This window comes from Cupressus sempervirens, chromosome 9, assembly GCF_028749045.1.
Source record: "Cupressus sempervirens isolate cs-2001-9-10 chromosome 9, ASM2874904v1, whole genome shotgun sequence".
Lineage (NCBI taxonomy): Eukaryota > Viridiplantae > Streptophyta > Pinopsida > Cupressales > Cupressaceae > Cupressus > Cupressus sempervirens.
In genome coordinates this window covers 575,161,222-575,177,622 of record NC_143126.1, presented here as the reverse complement: position 1 = coordinate 575,177,622, position 16,401 = coordinate 575,161,222, and positions in this window count along the sequence as shown.

Here is a 16,401-nt window from a genome sequence, read left to right as displayed (position 1 = left end):
TCATGGACTTAATTGTTAGGGGTTGAGAGGCCCATAGAATCCAACACCTTATGAACTTCTCTATGCTCACAGACTTAGTTAAAGCATCAACAACATTTGCCAAAGTCTCCACCTTTTCCAACTTCACCTTGCCATCCTTGGCCACATCTCTCACAAAATGATATTGTAAATCAATGTGCTTGGTCCTAGCATGAAATGCTGAGTTCTTCATTAGGTATATTGCACTCTAACTGTCACTATAAATTGTCACCGTACCCCATTTGAACTATATATCTAAACATAGTCTCTTCAACCAGATAGCTTCCTTGCAGGCATGAATAGATGCCATATACTCTATCTTTTTAGTGGAAAAGTGACCACAACTTGTCACTTGCTCATCCAATTGATTGTACCACCAGATAATGTAAAGACATATGCACTAGTGGATCTTCTACTATCAACATCATCGGCCCAGTCTGAATCCACATAGCCTTGAATGTCCAAGGAATGGTCATTTTCCATTCCATGAAAAAATATCAAGTACTCTAAGGTACCCCAAAAATATCTAAAATCTCTTTTGACTACATCCCAATGTGCTCTACCTAGACTAGACATATAATAGGAAAGCACTTCCACTACTTGGGCAATGTCTAGTTTTGTATAGACCATAGCATACATAAAACTTCCATTAATACTCTTACATGGTACTCAACTCATCTCTTCCATCTCCAATGGGGATATAGGACACTGTGAGCTAGAAATCTTTGTTCCCATAGTAACAAGAACACTCAATGGTCTAGAATCCTACATATTGAAACTTTTCAAAATATTACCAACATACTTACTCCGGCCTAGAAAAAACTTTATACTTTGTCTATCTCTTATAATCTTCATTCTTGGAATGCACCTTGCTACACCAAGATCTTTCATTTCAAACTTTTCTCAAAGCTAAGATTTTAATTCTATAATCATACCTTTTCATTTTCCATAAAAAACATGTCATCAACATATAAGGAAATAACTGGAAATAATCAACATTAGAATTATAGAATATATAGTGATCAGATTTATATCACACAAATCTCAAACTCAATACATATGTATAAAATTTCTAGTACCACATCCTAGGACTTTGCTTTAAACCATACAAGGATTTTTTCAATTTATAGACCAAATGACTTTTACCTTTCACCACAAAGTGCTCTAGCTATGTCATATAATTTTCTTCTTCCAAATCTCCATTAAGGAAAGTTGTCTTCACATCCATCTGCTCAACTTTTAGATCATAAGTTACTTCAATAGAAAGTAAAACTCTAATGGATGTCATTTTTGCTATAGGAGAAAAAAATTCACCATAATCAATTCCTACAACCTGGGAGTGACCTTTTGCAACCAAACATGCTTTATAGTTCTCAATGCTTCCATCTAAACCCATCTTCCTTTTGAACACCCATTTATAACCAATAGGCTTCCATCCTTCAGACAATGGTACAAGGTCCCATGTGTTTTTCCTTTTAAGAGATGCCATCTCTTGTATAATGGCTATCTTCTAGGATTTTGAATCATTCATACCAAGAGCCTCTTCTATAGATTTTAGTTTATCAATATTGGAATTCAAAGCAAATATACACCTCCAATCATTGGAAGAATATTTATAGCTTTTAGGTGCTTTCCTCTTTCTAATAGGCCTTTGAACAAGATCTAGTTCAAGTTCAGGTTGAGTTTCATGATCAAGTTCTCCCTCTTCCTCTAATGATTCAAAACTTGTAGAGCTCTCTTCAACAACTTGTCTTTCTAAGGGCCCCGAATCAACTTTCTTAGGTGTAGCAGGAACTTGAATCACATTTTTCTTTTCTTTTATCTATTTTGGCTGCATTGTAATAGAAGAATGTTTAATTTCTCTAAATATAACACCTATGGAGTAAAATAATTTTTGTGCAATAGAATCCCAAAGCTTGTATCCTTTCACACCATAATCGTATCTGATGAAGATACATTTGACAACTTTGTTATCCAATTTTGCCTACTTCTCCTTTGACACATGAGCATATGCCTCATAACCAAAAACTCTCAGATGTCTAAGGGCCCATTTGGTTGATAGAATAGGAATAGAAAAATTGGAATATGATTTTTATTTTCTATTTGGTTGATGCAATAGGAATAAAAAAAAATTGGAATACAATTTGTATATTCCCATTTTGCCTGTAAAATGAGGTTATACCCATTCCAAAAAATAGTTTTTATTGGATTAGCCATTCCTATTCCCAATATTACATACCTATCCTCCATTCCTATGCTCACTACCAAACAAGCTCTAAGTGAAGGCTTGTGGCTCAACCATGCTTTCATTGGTGTCTTATCAACAAGAGTTGATGTAGGAGACTTTTTTATCAGGTAGCAAGTAGTGGCTATAGCTTTGGCCCAAAAATTTTGTTCCAGTCTAGCTCCACTCAACATACTCCTAGCCTTCTGCATCAAGGTCATGTTCATTCTTTCTAAAACTCCATTCTATTGTAGAGAATATGGAGTTGTCTTCTCTCTTTTAATACCACAATCTTTACAAAATGTGTCAAAATAATTAGAGCAATGTTCAATGCCATTATCAGTTCTCAAATGTTTTATCTTCTTTCTAGTCTGCAACTAAACCATTGCTTTGAATTCTTTGAAATGACTAAAAAATTTAGCCTTACTCCTAAGGAAATAAACCCATGTTCTTCTACTCAAATCATCAATGAAACAAACATAATAAATTGATCTACCCATAGAAGGAACATCAACTAAACCAAATACATCAGAATGGATTAGATCCAAAATACATGAGGACTTATGAGAACTTGGGTAAAACTAAACATGGTTTTGTTTACTATACATACAATTCTTATAAAAATCAAAATCAAGATTGTAGTCATTTAACCCATTAACAAGTTTTTTATTCTTTAAGGTCTATAGACCATTCTCACCTATGTGGCCGAGTCTCTAATGGCATAACACAGTCTTCATTGTAGGTAACTTTGATTTAGTAGATAGAGCAACCTTAGGTACCCAGAAACCATGACCATCTATTAAAAGAGAAGCCCTATCCTTCTCCAAAAAAGTAGTCCTCTTCACATTCTTATCACAAATACTATTGAACTCAGCCATGCATATATTAAGCTAGTACAATGTACCCATTTTTCTTCCTCTTACTATTACCATAGCACCTCTCACTATTTTCACAACTACTTCAAAACACTGTACATGCACACCTGCATCTATTAGTTTACTAATAGATAACAAATACCTCACTAGTCCCAAGATATGCAAGACACCCTCAAATTTTCTAATTTTTCAATTAGAAAATTTCACACAATTACTTTCACAAACAACAATATTAAGAATTGAGTTATCACCCAAGTACACCTTACCAGCATCAAAATTTTCATATTTTCAAAACCAATTTATATTAGGAGTCATGTGAAAAGATCCACCTAAGTCTATCAACCATGCATTGTCACTTACATGAATGAAAAAGGTTTTGATGAAAGTATCTTCATCTTCCTTCTTGGACTTAGAATTAGAATATTGCTTCTTCTTCTTCTTCTTCTTCTTCTCTTTGTAGTCCTTTCAGAAGTGTCTAGGTTTGCCACAATTCCAACAGATCACCTTGGACTTACCAACAAGTTTTGATCTCCCATTATTCTTTGATTTAGACTGACCATGATACTCTTCCCTGCAAGTAACTTTGTGTCAGTAGATAAAGCACCCTTAGGTACCTAGAAACCATGACCATTTTTTAAAAGAGAAACCCTCTCCTTCTCCAACAAAGTAATCCTCTTCAAATTCTTATTAGAAATACTATTGCACTCAGGCATGCATACATCAAGCTAGTACAATGTACCCATTCTTCTTCCTCTTACTATTACCATAGCGCCTCTCACCATTTTCACACCTGCTTCAAAAAAATATAAATGTACACTTGCATCTATTAGTTTACTAATAGATAACAAATTCCTTGCTAGTCTCAAGATATGCAAGATGCCATCAAATCTTCTAATTCTTCCTTTAGAAAATTTCACATGATTACTTTCAGGACCAACAATATCAAGAACTGAGTTATCACCCAAGTACACCTTACCACCATCAAACTTTTCATATTTCTAAACCAAATTCTATTAGGAGTCATGTGAAAAGGTGTATCTAAGTCTATCAACCATCCATTGTCACTTACATGAGTGGCCAAGGTTATGATGAAAGCATCTTCATCTTCCTTCTCGGACTTAGAATCAGAATCTTGCTTCTTCTTCTTTTTATTTTTTTCCTCTTTGTAGTCCTTTTGGAAGTGTCTAGGTTTGCCACAATTCTAGCAGATCGCCTTGGACTTACCAGCAGAATTTGATCTCCCATTATTCTTGGACTTAGAATGACCATGATACTTCTTGTTCTTGCCTCCTTCCTTCGGTCTTCCTTGAACACTCAAAGCCTCTTTGGCATTCAGAGAAACCTTCCTTCTCATCTCCTCAAAAAGTAGAAAACCAATAATGTCCTCCATCTTGAAGATGACCAAAGTTCTCCTTATGGCCATGACAAAGATGTCCCATGAGTCTCGCAAAAAATATAGCAATATTTGGTACCTTTCTTCTTCATCCATCAATACCTCAACTAAGGTCAACTGAGTCACCAACTTATTAAAACTTTCAAGATGTTCAAAAATCTATCCACCTTATTCCATTCTCAAGAAATATAACTTCTTCGTCAAGAAAATCTTATTCACAAGTGATTTTTCTTTATAGATCTCACTTAGCTTCTTTCAAAGCTTCTTCACAGTAGGTTCTTCATGAAAATTAATCAAAATCAAGTCTACAAGACACAATCTAATGAGACCTTTAGCTTTTTTAACTCTCACATCATACTCTATGGCTGAAGTTGGATTTGTGGGCTTTAGCTTCTTCTCATCAATCATATCCCATAGATCTCGAGCAATCAATAGATCTTCCATCTTTAGGTTCCACATCTCAAAGTTTATGCCAAAAAACTTCTCTACATCAATCTTTCCTAATGTGCTTTTCATCTTTGCAATCCTAAAACAAAAAAATAAAAATCTCTACCCAAGCTCCCACTCAAACTTTGATTAGCTCAAAAAACCTTATACCCAAAAAATAGAACCAAAACTTTCCAGGCTTTGATACCACTTGTGAAGAAGCAAAGGTATGCGAAATTGCTTCCTACACTAATCTTTGAGAGGATGATTATGCAAATTCAACTAACTATTGTAGACATATCAAAGAAATGCTTAATAACATAATCAAAATAACAATGAACTTATAATATAGTGATTACCATGGGGAAACTCTTCCGAGAGAAAAATCTCAACCTCCAAGACTCATAAAATATATTTTCAAATAAAAAGATTACAATACACTTGCAATGGAAGTTCTTATAGGAGTGCATCACCACAACTCAAACTCGGACTCAGACTTAGAGAGATACTCCTTCTAGTAGTAGTCTTGCAAACTAAACTCAATAATTCTAACACCTCAACAAGCCATCCTTTTATAGGGATTTTTCATTTGGAAACCATTTGTGGTATTACAAAACCATGGGCAAAATAACCATGCCACATGTTATCCACTTGTTATTTGTAACTCCAAGAATAACATTTTCATCCATAATTTTGTCCTCTAGATTAGACCACCATAAAAGTCATATAATGAGTTGTTTACACTCTAAAAGTAGCGCTTCAACATTGTTCTACAGACTAGACACCTTTTTCCAACTCACAAACATGTAGAAAACTACCGCAAGGTTAAGACACAATTCTCAACAATAATGATTACATCTTTATTCATTGTAACTATGTCTGACATCTAAACCGCTCTGTTTGTTATTAAAAGAAATAGTATACTAATATATGGAAGATATCTATTCAACCAAAACTCTCTTGCTTCCTTTGGAAATTTATTCTACCTAAATTCCATTTCAAAAAACCCTGTGGGGAACCCAATCTTATGCAAAGTTGGTCAACAGAATGAATCTATATTTCATGTATTCTTGGAATGCCCCTTCGCGATAGAAGTTCGGACAATCTTTTGACTTAATCGTCTATCTGATTTTGATATTGAAAACCCAGTTTCTGGGATTGTTGTGCACAATTGCAAAGCTTGCAATTTATTTTGGTCTATTTTTTCTACTCTATTGATTTGATTTATTTAGAAATTGAGAAATAATTATGTATTTGACGAAAACTACATGCTACTTACTGGGTCTCTACAGAGACTCATTTACCATGACTTGGCATTGCATAAATTACAACGATCTTGAAAATCAAAGAGAGAAAATACAGGGAGCTAATCACTAATGGTAAAGTAGAGTTTGAAAGGGAGGATGTTGTGTGTGGATTTACAACTGAACATGCTAATGAGGACTTAAATACTGCATTGGCTTCCTTTCTTAGATAGGTTAAAGACAAACCACGAGTTGCCTCCAGCAGCAGACAGGCTAGAGTTGTCAATGAGAAAATGCCTGCGCAAGCCTTGGTACCTCCCCCTACCTCCCAATCTTACTCTTAGAGGAGGCAGACCACGTCTGAACTTTGTAGCTGCCATTTAATACCGTTGATAATGTAATTTTTGCATATATGTGGATCTTTCCAGTTATTCAGGTGCTCTTGGTGTAGTTATAGGAGGTTACACTTCATGTTTTTTTTGGTCCCTGTACTGACGCTCTCTTAGTATTTATTATTTCGTGGATAATGTAATATTTTTTTGTCTTGCCAATACTTAACATTAAAAAAAAAAAAACAAGATTAATTTTTAAATATTTTTATAAAGAAAAATTGTGGGAGAATTACTAAAAAGTCTGAAGAATATCTATATTTCATTTCACAGTGTAAATTTATATAAGAAATAACAAAAATAATTGTGTATAAATAAGTCTATCTTATATTTTACTACAAATTAATTAAAATTTATCAAAATATTATTATTTTAGAATATTTAGATTTCTTCTTCTCATACAAATCAAGATTAAGTTGTTTAAAAATCATTAATATTGTCTAAGTAGGTACTGGCTTCCAAGAACATTTTGGGAACATTTATCATCTCATCCGGTCTTAGGTCTTATGTGAAGATAAGCTGATTTTTTGAACATAATTATAGGAGACCTTTGAGGTCTCTTAATAATGAGGGGGTACATTATGCAGGAGCTTTCTTGTGACTAGCTTTATAGAAGACAAATTCCCTTGTCACTAGCTTTATAGAAGATATATTCTCATGTGTGATGTGTGGTAGAGAATTGGAGGATACTAATCATTTGTCAGTAAATTGCAATTTCTCCCAAGAGTGCTCGAAGTGGACCATAGAATTTGAGCAGTAGTTCCTTCAGCAATGGTGTGGGGTCTGGGGTTTATGGTGGGAACAAAACAAAAAGATTTTCAGAAAGGAAAGAATGTCAATTGTTAATTGTTGGATGAAATTTCTTCACATTTCCATGTGCAAAGTTTACTCAACTGTTCAGTATGTGTTGCATGTTCCTGAGATTTCTATAGAATAATTAGCCATGTCTTCTAGAGGACTAGACTTTACATCTCATGTAATCCTCCACGTGAGTGAAACCTAAAACCTTCTTCTACATGTATAGTTTTTTAGATTCATTATAAATTAGAGACATAACCATAGTTGATGTAATTGCAATAACAAAGATTTTGAATGAATAAAATTAATTTTATTTACTCAACTATGCAGTATGTGTTGCATGTTCCTAAGATTTCTATAGAATAGTTAGCCATGTCTTCTAGAGGACTAGACTTTACATCTCATGTAATCATCCACCTGAGTGAAACCTAGAACCTTCTTCTACCTGTATAGTTTTTGGGAGTCTCTATAAATTAGAGACATAACCACAGTTGATGTAATTGCAATAATGAAGATTTTGAATGAATAAAATTAATTTTATTTTCTCTATTCTATTTATGTTATGGTTTCTATTAGTATGCTATTCAATATTTAAGTTATTAACATGCTATGAGAGAAAATTTGGATTCATGGGCTGTGATATACTTTTTAGGTGTATGTTGCCCAGTTATAAAATTGTTTCAATTTTATAAGCCTCAGTTAATTTTTGAAACTTGCCTAGTTTTAAGCTTTAAATTGGCTGTTTTGTCTTTGAATTTTTGTGAGTTTCTAAATCTTCATGTCTCCGGCTCGTTTCCAACTCTGCACAACACCTGAAAATTTTAAAATCCAACTTCTGAGCTCCAGCTTATCACAGGTTAATGTTGAGACCCAAAATACGTGTTTTCAAGTCTATCATTAACCATTAACCTCTCAAAAGATTAATGGTAACTTTCAAATCACGCATTTTGGAGTAGGTTAATTAACCTCTCCAAAAATGCATTTTTCTTAACCTCTTAAAAAGGTTAATGATAACCTCCAAAAATGTATTTTTCTTAACCTCTTAAAAAGGTTAATGATAACATCCAAAAATACGTCTTTCTTAACCTCTAGAAGGCAGTTATTAACCTCATTGTTTAGCTGATTCAGGTTAAGCACTGGAAGTAAGATCATCTAAAAAGCAAATACCAAAGATATAAAGCATGGATCACAAGAGGCTACTATGGCACGTGCTTATATAAACTAGAATAAAGCCAAAACTGTAGGTCATTCCCTTCATAAAGTGCAGAGAAAGATGTTTTGAAAGGAACAATAATCTTGCAAATAGACTCATGCCACCTCATACACACCATTGCCAACCCATGACCAGAGTTTGTGAAGAGGTACATATTTCTATTATAAAATGAAGGAAATGGGCGAAGATTGTGCTAAAGATCTCTTTCGTAGTCACGTTTTCCATGGAGGCGATCCACTCATATGAGAAATTGGTTGTAAGTTTCATGAAATTTTGTGGAGGTCTACTTCTCTCACTTATAGTTTTGGGTGCACATGTCTATTGTAGGGATGAGTATTGTAGGTGAGGAGAATCGGAGGAGATGTCAAATGTTTTGAAAATGATGCTAGAGAAGAAAATTGGTCCCAACATTATTACTTTCAATACGTTGATCAAAGCGTATTGCACGGAAAGCAGTTTGGAAAAAGCCAAATCTGTTTTGGTGGAAATGAAGGCAAGGAATTTAGTTCCAGATTGTGTGACTTATGGCCTACTTATAGATAGTTATTGTAAGGTGGGTGAGATAGAAAGTGTTTTTAGAATAAAAGATGATATGGTAAAAGGAGGGCTGAAAATGAATGTAGTTATCTGCAATACTTTAGTTAATGGGTTATGCAGGCTTTCAAGAGTCAAAGAAGCTAAAAAACTTTTGTTGGATATGAGAAATTGGGAACTAGCAATAGAATACCATTTCTATGAAACACCAAGATAACTGAGCATTTCAAATCCTATTGATCTATTTTCTTCATGTTTCTGCTCTTCTCCAGATAAAAATTCTAATATTGACATTAAAGAAGAAAAAAGACTTGGAGGAGTTTTGTGGATAGATCAAGTTCAGTCTCATCTTCTCCAACTAGTGTTATCAAACAAGCTACTATTCAAAGAACAATGAGTGAACTAAAACCATCAATTTCACAGCTTTGTACTTCTCAAAACCTGCAAGAATGCTAAGTAGTTGTTCTTAAGATTGCAAGAATCTAGCAAGGCTATAAAGCAAATCCAATCCTTCAATCACACCTCACTAAGCCAGAAATGGTTAATAGTTTCTTTGAAATGCTATGTAATTCTTTTCAAGTGCAAGCACCAAAAGCCTCTGTGTACATTCGGTTGGAACTTGTATCTATAGACAACATTGTGTTGCAAACTATAATAAGGGTGGATCCAGACTATGAGTGTCTTGCTGGACTTATAAGGAAAGGACTGGTTGAAGCCTCTGTTCTTTTTTATCAGTTGAAACCATCAGCCTCACAACTTACATTCTATGATCTTGTTCCATCACTCGTACATTTAATTATCTCAAATAATAAAGAGACTGAGATATACTTTCCAATGCACTTTCAACCCAAGGAAGTTGCTATAGTGATGTTGGAAAGCATGTTGAATTATGGAGATGAGAGTTGTAGGTCATCAAATGCTCAAAGAGTTATTTCTTTGAATGTGCTTCCTATCCTCATCGAGAGCTTGGATTGTAAAACCCTTCAAGTGAGGTTTTCTGCTATCTCTATTCTTCTTTCTTGTATTCGAGGAATTGGAATCTGTAGAAACTTGATTTCCCAAAGAGCTGAATTGGCACCGATGTTAGAGCTTTTTCATACTAGAAATGATGGAGAATTACGCATCAGCATTGCCTTCATTTTGGAGCTTGTTCACTTTAATAGGTGGGCATTCAACAATTAGGCTCTGCAGATAATAAAAGATAAAGGCACCTTCAACACCATGCATATGCCTCTTGTATACCTTTAGATGGCCCCGCTAGAACAACGACTAATTGTTGCAAGTCTTCTGCTCCAAATGGATCTCCTGGAAGAACCATGCAAGATGGGCATGTATCAAGAAAAAGCTATAGAATCACTGGTTGAAGGCCTAAAAGATAAAGAGTTTCTTATGTTCCAAATAGCAATAACAAAAACTATAGTTTCCCTTTTTGGATGACTCTCCTTGTCTGGGAAACCTATTACTGAGGCTTGGCTCCTCAGAACTAAGGGGTTTGACAAGAACTATGACTCTTTGACAAGAGCTAAGAAACTAGTCAGTGAGGAGGATGAGGAAGATGCAAAAATATGGGAGAGAAAAGTAGTGTTTGTTCTTGTCAATTATGAATTCGGTGTTGTGTTTGAACTTTAGCTGGTATATAATCTATCCTAGGGATCAATAAGGATTGATTATTCAATCATCTTCTCAAAATATCTAAAGTCCAAGTTTTAGGTCATATAGGTTAATTTTGTAGAGGTTAATTAACCACAGAAGGGTAGTTATTAACCATAGAAGGGTAGTTATTGACCTCTATGTATATATAAGGGCCCTTTTGGGCTTTGTAAAGGGACTTTTTGGTTTTAAAAGTAAGAGAACACTATGCTGAAATTTTGATTGAGGGATAAATTTTGGAAAGTATGTACACTTTTTATCTCTAAAATTGAAAAATCTCTATTGCTTTCTTGGTGCAAGGAAATGAAATGAGACATTCTTTGGGTTTCTTATTTTAAAATAAAAATTTTTATATGTAGTAGTAGACATTCTCATGGTGCTATGCAAGTGTTTATGAATGATAACGAATGTACTTGGTAATACTAGTTGCCTTCAATCTTAGTTCTTGATTACCTTTGTTATCAATCTTGTTTACCGAAGAAGGTTGTGAGGGTGTGTGGTGCATTCATCCTGAACGAATTTCTCCTGATCTTTAAAGTTATAGATTCTTTATTTGAAAATAAATTCCAAAAATCATATCATATGCGGGAGTTGCTCCTCTAAACGTAGAGGAAGGCCGCATACCAAGGGCCTATCCAACTGTTGTGAATGGTTTGCCACACACTTCATTGGGAAAATTCTACTATGACAAATCTGTTTACCAATAGATTTTTTGCGACTCCGCTGAGGAGACTAAACAAGAAAGATTGAGAGTCACCTGTAATGAAGCACAATGGTGCTACCACATGAGAACATTTTTCCTATTCTCTAATGAAACCTTGTCTTCCAAGACACCTAGGAGGAGTAGACGAAGTGCTCAACAATACCATCTGGTGAATCAAGTTCTTGAAGAAGAAGAAGAGTTTGGGGAAATCTTGTGAAGAGCTTCTATTGGTCAATACGTTGTAATTGTTGAAAGAATAGTAGTTATCCTGAGAAGAAACAGGCCAAATCTTGGTCATATCCAAAACCAAGTGAACAATAATCAATAACGTGGTTGATAAAAGGTACCTTTCCTGGAATGAAGGTTTGCAACTTTATTTTAAAGATTGATTATCGACAACTCTATTGAAGGTGGCAATTCAGAATCATGGTTTGGTACAAAGAAAAAGTTGAAAGTGACAGTGATAGTGATAGTGATAGTGATGATGAATACTTTTCATATCCTAAGAAACAAATTCCTGATGAGCCTCTTCAAGTTGAATTCTTGAAGAATTTCTATGGTGGCAAGAGGCTGGATCCTAAAATGGTTCATCCCCACTTACTTCAAGTTTTTCAAAAGATTGAAGAAGAGGATGGAAAGGATTATAGTTTTCTTTTTTATGACCAAGAATTCTTTTTGGAAAAAGATTCAACATATAAAGATAAAGAAGGCTTTTCTGAAAAATATGCTTCATCTAAATCAGCAATGAGGAATAATAAAAATATCTCTCATGTAGCTGCATCTCAACAAAATCAGATTGATCCTAAGTAGGCAAGCTTCTTGAAAAGTTTCTATGGTGGACGAAAAATTGACCTAGGAGTGATTCATCCATCTTTGCTTCGAACTTTACAAAAGATAGATGAAAATGATAGTAAAGATAATCAGTTTTTCTCTCATAGACCCAAATCATTTTCAGAAGGAAGTTCCACATGTGAGCATAAGGAAGAACTTGATAATAAAAGTGTTTCTTGTCAGATGAAGATGGATAGTGGTGGTCAAAAAGGTATCCCCATGCTTGCACCTATTGCTGATCAAAGTCATACTTCCTTTGATCCCAATCAGATTGAATTATTAAAAAGCTTCTATGGAAATGCACACCTAGATCCTAACAAATTACATCCTTCTTTACCTCAAACATTGCAAGAACTTGAGAAAGAAGACCCATGCAAGAATTATTCTCTTGATAGTGGGACATCTTTCGATCCAAATATTAGAAAGGATTAATCTAAATCTTCATGCTTGAAAGAAGATAGGGATCCTATGTGTAATAAAGGAGATGGTCGAGAAAGAGAGTCTATAAGAGAAGAAGGGTTTGCAAATGTATCAAGACATGACTATGAAGATTTCAAAATCCAGGAGAAATTATTCAATCATCTTAATCCTAATGAGAAAGAAAAAGAAATATTGAAATCTTAAGAAAATGCACAACATATGATTGAAGATGAGGAAAATGTGGATCAAGGTGAATTTCATACAACTTTTATTCCTTCTTGGTGCCTCGATGTTTCAAATGATGACTTCCTATGTGGAGAAAATCTTCCCAATCATCCTTCCATGATTATTCAAGATGAATCTATTGACAACATCAATACATCGGTTGTCATGGAACAATAAAAAATAACTACTATTGATGGAGATAATAGCAACCATCGACTTCCACGAATATCTACTTTCCCTGAGCAAATGGAAACCTTTACATTTGATGATATTGATGAACTTGTGATTAAACGATCAGTTGATGAAAAATTTAAAAATCAGCTTCTAGGAGAAGAAGATGAACCATGTAATCTTAATTCTTTATCATGCATGCCAACTTTTACACTTCATGAAAATTGTCTTGGAGAAAAAATGATGATTCAAGAGGAGATATATATCATTGAACATATTGAAGATGAAAGATATATGGATATGAAGACAAGTTCCCCTATTCCAATGAAAGTGAAATTAAATTCCTATGGATCATTCAAAGTTCAAGGAAATCCTCTTTTTGAGTCTTTCCATCAAATAGGAAATTCTATGCTAAAGAACTGCTATGAGAAGAATAACCATGATGAAGAAAGTAATGAGTTAGTAGGGGATCTCATGAAGGAATCTAGTGAATAAAAATCTTATGATGTATTTACTCCAAGATTGTGCTCAAAATCTTTGGATGGTAAATTTCTCTATGAAGGTAATGTTTACTTAAATCCTTTATTCATAGAGAAAGGAATTTCTATTGATGATTCTCAAATAGGTGTTCAAGGACAAGGTCCAATGGCTAAAACTCCACAGATTGCTTTGTGTCATAGATCGTATGAAGGAAATTCAATACGAGGTTTGATATCTTCAAGTCTTAATCACCAAAAGGATCTTTATAAGGAAAATTTTGATATTAATGGAAAGGAAATTGAAGTTATGACCAACCACGTTGACAATAATATTAGTGTAACTTCACATTGCCTAAAAGTTCAAGATGATATTTTGGAAGATAAGGAAGAAAAAATGAATCGTCGCAACATTCAACCTAACATGGATGTGCATCTAAGTTGGAATAATTTTACAAAATATTCAACCAAGATCATGGTAATGGAAAAAGAAAAGGGTTCACCAAGCACAGGAAAAGATCAGAAATGCATTTAGAGACTTGAGAATCATATACTTCAACTCTTTCAAAATGAATTTATCAATGAAATGCAATAGGAAGTAGGATTAATTTTAAAGTTTGATATTTTTGATGAAGCCTAGTTATTTGGATGTGTCCTATCATCCAGAGATGTGGGGTGTGCTAGGAATCTCAGAGTTAGTATTCAAGTAGCACACTTATATTTGAACCCATGGAAGCTTAAGAATTGTTACATGTTGGTGCGCCATGGTATTTATTTTCCCCACCCTGTGAATGGATTTGCATGACTATACCTTGAGTTATTGGAGGTAGGGAAACCTGCCTTTTATATAGTCTAGTTAGGAGTTTTTGTTGTGCCTAGGTTTTCTTTCTGTTGTCTCATTTTTGGTGTCCGTTCCCTCTTTTGTAAATTTCTCCCTTAGATGACTCTATTTTACAACCCAATGGATAAGGCACTATTTCATTCATTTTGGATTTGAGCTTCGTCCTATACATTCCTTGTCCCTAGTTAGATCCAACTGTTGCCCAGTTATAAAATTGTTTCAATTTTATAAGTTTCGGTTAATTTTTGAAACTTGCCTAGTTTTAAGCTTTAAATTGGCCATTTTGTCTTTGAATTTTTGTGAGATTCTAAATCTTCATGTCTCTAGCTCATTTCCAGCTCCACACAGCACTTGAAATTTTTAAAATCTAGCTTCTAAGCTCCAACTTATTGCAGGTTAATGTTGAGACCCAAAATACGTGTTTTCATGTCTATCATTAACCATTAACCTCTCAAAAGGTTAATGATAACTTTCAAATCACACATTTTGGAGTAGGTTAATTAACCTCTCCAAAAATGCATTTTTCTTAACCTCTTAAAAAGGTTAATGATAACCTCCAAAAATGCATTTTTCTTAACCTCTTAAAAAGGTTAATGATAACATCCAAAAAAATATTTTTCTTAACCTCTAGAAGGTAGTTATTAACCTCTTTGTTTAGCAGATTAAGGTTAAGCACTGGAAGTAAGATCGTCTAAAAAGAAAATGCCAGGGATATAAAGCATGGATCACAAGAGGCTACTATAGCACGTGCTTATATAAATTGGAATAAAGCCAAAACTATAGGTCGTTTCCTTCATAAAGTGCAGAGAAAGATGTTTTGAAAGGAACAATAATCTTGCAAATAGACTCAGGCCACCTCATACACTCCATTGCCAGCATGTGACCAGAGTTTGTTAAGAGGTACATATTTCCGTTATAAAATGAAGGAAATGGGCGAAGATCATGCTAAAGAGCTCTTTCGTAGTGACGTTTTCCATGGAGGTGATCCACTCATATCAGAAATTGGTTGTAAGTTTCATGAAATTCTATGGAGGTCTGCTGCTCTCACTTATAGTTTTTGGTGCACATGTCTATTGTAGGGATGAGTATTATTGGGAGTTGGTTTTGGAAATGCAAAGAATGGGTTGTAATCTGAATGTGGTGACATACAATGCAATAATTGATTGGTATTGTAGGTGAGGAGAATTGAAGGAGATGTCAAACATTTTGACAATGATGCTAGAGAAGAAAATTGGTCCCAACATTATTACTTTCAGTACGTTGATCAAAGGGTATTGCACGGAAAGCAGTTTGGAAAAATCCAAATCTATTTTGGTGGAAATGAAGGCAAGGAATTTAGTTCCAGATTGTGTGACTTATGGCCTACTTATAGATGGTTATTGCAAGGTGGGAGATATAGAAAGTGTGTTCAGAATAAAAGACGATATTGTAAAAGGAGGGCTGAAAATGAATGTAGTTATCTGTAATACTTCAATTAATGGGTTATGCAAGCTTTCAAGAGTTGAAGAAGCTAAAGAAAATTTGTTGGATATGAGAAATTGTGAACTGGCAATAGAATACCATTTCTCTGAAACACCAAGATCTCTGAGCATTTCAAATCCTATTGATCTATATTCTTCATGTTTCCACTCTTCTCTAGATAGAAATTCTAATACTAACATTGTAGAAGTAAAAAAACTTGGAGGAGTTTTGTGGATAGATCAGGGCTAGTCTCATCTTCTCCAACTAGTGTTATCAGTCAAGCTACTATTGAAAGAACAATGAGTGAACTAAAACCATCAATTTCACAACTTTGTACTTCTCAAAACCTGCAAGAATGCCAAGAAGTTTTTCTTAAGATTGCAAGAATCTGGCAAGCCTATAAAGAAAATCCAATCCTTCAATCACACCTCACTAAGCTAGCAATGGTTAATAGATTCTTTAAAATACTATGAAATTCTTTTGAGGCGCAGGTACTAAAAACCTCTGTG